Here is a 6,542-nt window from a genome sequence, read left to right as displayed (position 1 = left end):
CGGCAGAACTGGCACTTCCCACGTCGAACCAACATGGGTTTATATAAACTTTAAATGGTTAATATTACTAGTTATATAAATGTGAATGTTTCCACGTAACTCGAAAACATCTGCACAGTGTTAATGAAATTATAACAGAGATATTTAACGGCCTTGAATAGCCTACTCTATAGTTTTGTTTATTTCAGGGGGTCGAAAACGCTACGGCAGTAATTATACTATAGTAGCTTTCGCCCGTGACCGCGTGAAATTAAAAAAATAGCGTATGTGTTCTTCTATACTTTACATCTGTGCCAAATTTTATCGAAATCTATGCAGTCGTTAAGACGGCAAACTCTAACAAACATTGATCCATCTAGACTTTCGCGTTTATAATATTAATAAGTAAGATGGCCGGGGATAAATTAATACATAAGTTAAACGATAAACAGCATACATAAGTTACTACATTATTTGAAAGATAATGTGGCAATGTTATATCTTACTTGCTCTATGTAACTTGTTCTTCATCATCGTGATATAAAAACTACTAACTTAATACCTACAAGGATGTCCGCATATTCAAGAATGTTGAACTACAAAACAGGTAGAGAGATCATAAAAAAAGTTTAGCATAAATTGTTTACACTCACTTTATTTTTATCGACTATAAAAAGGAGGTTCTCAATTCTAGCATTATTATTCTCTAAACTCTGGTATATTTTACGTAACCGTTTGATATATTAAGGTGATTTAATAACGGAGCCGGTAGCAAGGTCGTTGCTATAATTAAATCATATCATTCGTCATATTAATAAAACAAATTGAGCTATAAATGTTACGATTTAATATTTTTGCACGACAATAATATCAACTATGACATTTAAATCTAAACATAACTTTAATATCAATTAAGTAAACTTTACCCTTGACTTTACATTTCTACGGCTTAAGTAAGCATTACTTGTTTTAGTTCATTCACATACTCGTATAAAGCTTACGAATACGTACAGTTGGTATCTAACCTAAGTTCTAATTGTCGCAAACATATTGTTTGTAATTTAAAATTACCGAAATTATAAAAACAATCTTTTCCAGGTCCGTCTTTCTCAAATTAGTACGTGTTGTAGACTCATAAATAAAGCCTAATATCAGATTACTGATTGCTTTTAATAAATGTTAATAATTCAACTAACGCGTCATGTAATCTGATATCTGACCTATCTAAACGAATGCGATTTTTTATTGGAATTGTATTGACCAACTTGTGACATACAAAGAACACTGCATATGTAAAAAGCCAGTTTTTTCTTGACACCTGTACTTTTTTAGTAAGAAAACATATAGGGGTAACGAGGGAGCAGGGGATTAATAACTACCACAAAACGCCAATTAAAAAACATCATTAACAATTACACGTATCAACGGCTAACTTCGTATCACTTCAGATTAGTTGCTATCAAAACCAAATCGTTTAAAAAGCCATAATATATTTACAACACATAATCAGTATCATCGAATCACGGTGGCCTACAATTCACATTACCTAATGACCCCCAAAGACCCCCGAATGACCCCCATGTAACATAACGGGCGTGTCAAGTCCAAGGCGGTGCGCGCTCAATAAAAATTTTGACCGACATTAGAAAGGCGATGCGCATTGAGGTCAACCGATATGATCTCGGAGAGTCTACTAATCAGGTATTTTGTCGAACATAAATGACATGAAAACGCTGACGAAAACTGGACGTTATTAAAACACCTTCACAGAAACATTGTTATCATAAATTTCCTTGAAAAATAAACAGAAACATTGGATTTAAAACGCTATTTGCTGAGGTAGATAGAGCTATGGTAATCACTAATTAATAACTTCAAGTTAAACGTTTACTCTTTTGTTAGCTATTCATTATTGTCAAGTTACAAACATAGGATTGATTAGACCTTAACCTATAGTATCGATTTATCCAATTTTATCGACAAGCGACGATCACGGAAGCGATATTAAAGATAAAAATAAAATATTTAATAAGTTGTTAGTTGCAAAAAAATTGTCGCTTCAAGCGAAATATCAAATGTATGTATAATAAAAAAAACTCTACCTAATGATATTTACGCTGTAACCTATAGTTTGATTTAACTTTTATTAGCAAAAAATGGTATTAAAACCACTTTATACAGAACTAGTATGTAAATAGACTTCTAATTTAGAACAAGTGATTGAATTTGAAATAAATAGCAATAGGAACAAGTCAACAGCAATAAATACTGAAACGACATTTTCATATGTTACAGCGTCTTTAATGACGCCATTCTTATCCAAATTTCATTATGATTTAGACTAAAGTGAAGTGAAGAGAAATCACTATATGTTTTTGTACATATGTTCAGTGGTAACGGTAATTTAGCTTTTCCATTCTTACATGCAAAAAAAGGAATACCTTCGTTATCTTAAGAAGCAGAAAGGTCATGAAGCGTTTGCTTTATTGCTCAAACTGACCTAAAGTTACGATGGTGTCAAGTTCGCGACCCGGATTATTACCGGTAAAAACATTACCTAAGATGTAACCAGTTTATACGCTTATTTTATTTGTATATTTCACACCTTATTTATTAAAATACTAATAGCTTAAATACCACGAGTTCTAGTCATTAAAAAAAAAAAAACAAAGTACTGAGACGTCATCTCAGTACTTTGTTTTTTTTTATAATTACGTGGAGGACAAAAACCTGTTGCGCCGACCCTACTGCAGTAGGATAAGGGGGTTTGTGATGAAAGAAAAGTAGTAATTAAATAAACCTAACCCCCTATCCTTTGCATGATGATATATCATTTTTAAATAATCAAATATTTGCCGATTGGATAGATTATTGCGTTCGGTCGTTAACCCCTTAAATTAAAAATCTAACCGTAATCAAAGTTTATGAAAAAAAACGGTTCATCATTATGTGCAGTACATATCGAATGAGCATATGGGATTTATCTAACATTAAACCGCAATCCCGGACCGTGAATGTTTTATTAATGCGGTTTTAATTTAATAGCGGTTTAAAGTATAACGTGACGTGACGCGTTACGTTCCAACACGGTAACCGATTCAACACGCTCTACATTATCCAACGACAGTTGTGTAGTATTATCGAATACATATGCAATAAACATAACAGTAAATGAGTCTTAAAAGACAGAAATTTTTGGGATAAACGAGGGATCGAAAGAATAAAACCATCAACGCAAATTATAGTAACGAAAACGTGCTATGTAAAAAACAACAGTTTTTTATTTAAACGTTCAAATACACGTGACCAAATTTTCACGGTTAAAAAGCCTACAGCTGCGATTAAAAACAGCTTTTTATCACGATTCTCTATCGAATAAATCAACCTACCAATCAACTATCCTACACATATTATTTACGTTTTTTTAAACATAAAGGCTTGTCCCACCAAATTGTAATTGTCTGATAACAATCCAACGTGTAAAATATGCGGCGGAAATATCGCATTTTGTTATGTGACAGTGACGTCATTTTTAAGCTATCTGGGCCTCTATCAGCCAATGGTGGGAAAGGCCCTAAGCGAAATGAAAATATGTTTTACAGGTCGACATCGAAACCCCATATTAAACAGTTACACATTGTATAAATACTTTGGCTGTTCAACATTCTTAATCACATCTGTTCAGTAACATCTTGCTAACCTTGATTAATAACGAACTATTACAAATATGGTTTGTCGAGAAACATGTTCTAGTAATAAAGAAAATGTAACAAGTAGTTGTACTTGGATATTGGCACAAAACATATATTAATCTTTCACTGATAATGTAAGATCTTAAGACGTAAAATAATTACGTGATACTACAAAAAAACAGACATAACAGTCCAGAGATCACTCCCTTCTGTCCTCCAGTAATTGCATGGCTATTTCTTGGAATATCAGGCTCTAAATAAACCTGTTTATCGCAAACATTATTTTAAGACTTCAATTTCTAACAACTAAATGATGACCAGTGAACCTTTTAACAAATACCTCGAAATAATTTAATGACGACCTCACGAAGATCAGCTCAGTTTATAAACGTGACAATTATTAGTTTGGCACGACAGGGTAGGACAGCACATATGAATGGCATTAAAATAAGATTTGAATAACAAAGATGACTGTCAACCCATTCAACATGGAAGTCTTTCGTGGAAACCATCGTAACTATGTTTTATACTCCACTAGCTGTCGCTCGCAACTCTGTCCGCATGGAATTAAAAAAAAAAACAAAAGCCTATGTGTTCTTCGAGACTATCCTCTATATCTATGCCAAATTTCATCGAAATCCGTTCAGCCGTTTAGGCTACAAACTCTAACAAACAAACATCCATCCATCTAAACATTCGCATTTATAATATTATTATGATGAAGTATGATTTAATTCAAGTGCTTCAACGTTCACAGCTAATAATAAATTTCTTTATCATGGATCAGTTTTAGCTATTTTTAATAATATAAAAACATAACGCGATTGGATTCACAAACCACCAGCATCTCGTGTCCGCCAACCTTTATGAATAATGAATTCCAACACTGGCGCCAAACCGAAACCACCGACATCAATTAATGATGTATTAATTAAACAGAACAGCGGTGTCTCATAGATTAATTTTAATATTAATAACAAAAATAAACTTCATTGAGATCAAACAACAAGTACCTATTTACATCCTAAAGAATTAGCCATTATTCACTTATCTAGCATTATCGCTACATTCTGGTTAAACTCGCTGTTTAAACACAACAAAAAAACCTTTATTACTTCGCTATGCTATTTTTTCAACTAACCAAAAACAAATAATTATACTTTTTGTTATTTTAAAAAAACTCAAAAATTCTTTGACGCCGAAACAGCGCGGTAATTAAATCAGTTAAACGCATACCTATCGAGATACCTAACCATATTTAAAAGCGGTAAGAAAAACTTCACGACTAACTGGTTTGCTAAAAAGGCCGTGCTATAGGCGGCGATCATAGATAAAAAAATGCGTGCAGTATCAACTTAGAAGCCAGTATACAGATACAGATACAGATATGTCAACCATATTATAAAACCACAACAATATTTTACCAATCCGGTAATAATAACGAAGTAACGGCTCTTGCCGAGGCTCCTGAGGGAGCCCTCTTGCTTAATTACTCTCTTAATCTGTTCTCGGCCACCTCAAGCCCGGTGAATCTGTAAATGTCTCTTCAAGGCAAACAGGGGACATTCAATCAAAAAAAAATTTTTTTTTTCCTTAAAAGTATTTTAGGAAATACATATTTATGGACTACCTAACACCAAATAATACGGAATCGCGGCGTCGTGTGGCTACAAATTGACAAATATAGCAATAAACTGTCGCGTCGTCCGGATTTCCACTAATAAAATCACGATATTTAAATATTATTAGCTACATTGAACTCTGCCACTATCCCACGCATAGATCCAACTAGAAATATGACATTAATCAGATTCACTACCATATCTGCCGAATCCGTAACAGTAACATTCCTATATAAATTTTGGCGCCAACATTCTTGACAGGTTGAAATTCCGTTTTGTTGCTAAGACATTAAAGTCCTTATTTGGTTGTTGTATCATTTCTTTTTGATATATTGTAACATGTTTATTTCATGGTATAATGAACTCTGTTACGTTTGTTTAGAGTTGAATCTCCTTGAATATAAGGTTGATATTGTTTTTAGCGGGTTTTCCGCGACCGGCCGGCGTCGCAGCCGCGCGGCCCGCGTGGAATGCGGAGATGACCGCTCTTTTCGGCACATTTTGCCTTACTGATTAGCATACGGTCGCACTAAATCGAGAAAAACATCTGGCATAGGTGGCGAGATAAAAGCTAATTTGCGAATGAAATTTTGAATAATTCAAGAATACAAAAACAAAAATTCAACGGAATAATTAATCGTTAACATATAACACTAGCTGTTGCCCGGGACTTCGTCCACGCAATATTAAGATAAAAAGTAGCCTATACTATTCTCGTCTATGTCAGCTACCCTTATTCGGGTGGTGGAAAAACTAACGTAGATGCCACGGCCCGGTGGGTAGTCCGGCCGGAATGTAAGGCCGGGAGTCCTACACGAGACCTGCACGAGACGAGTGCGTAAGTGCATTACCCGCGAGAACAAAAAAAATGTCAAATACCCTTTAGTCAAAGTCCCGTCGAAATCGGCCCATTAGTTTCGGAGATTGCCTGGAACTAACGCGGCTTGCGGTCAGACAATAGTTTTTAAAATGCGATTTTTGTTATCAGCAACGCAAATACATAATCTCCCTGAAATCTGGATATTTTCTTTTGATATCACAGACACTATAATTTTATTATATGTATGTATAGATAACATTTAAATCTAGTATAAATTATTTTGTTTAATTTACTGAAATATCAACTTATGACGATAGCTCGCCTAGGTTAAAATTAAGTTACATTACAAGCTCTCTATTTTATACTCTAGGATTTATATTAATAAACCAGGTTTATAATTGTCTAGGTACAACAAAAAGGATGTAGTAA

This window comes from Papilio polytes, unplaced genomic scaffold, assembly GCF_000836215.1.
Source record: "Papilio polytes unplaced genomic scaffold, Ppol_1.0 DF822845.1, whole genome shotgun sequence".
In the NCBI taxonomy this organism is placed as follows: Eukaryota; Metazoa; Arthropoda; class Insecta; order Lepidoptera; family Papilionidae; genus Papilio; species Papilio polytes.
This window is presented reverse-complemented; position numbering follows the sequence as displayed.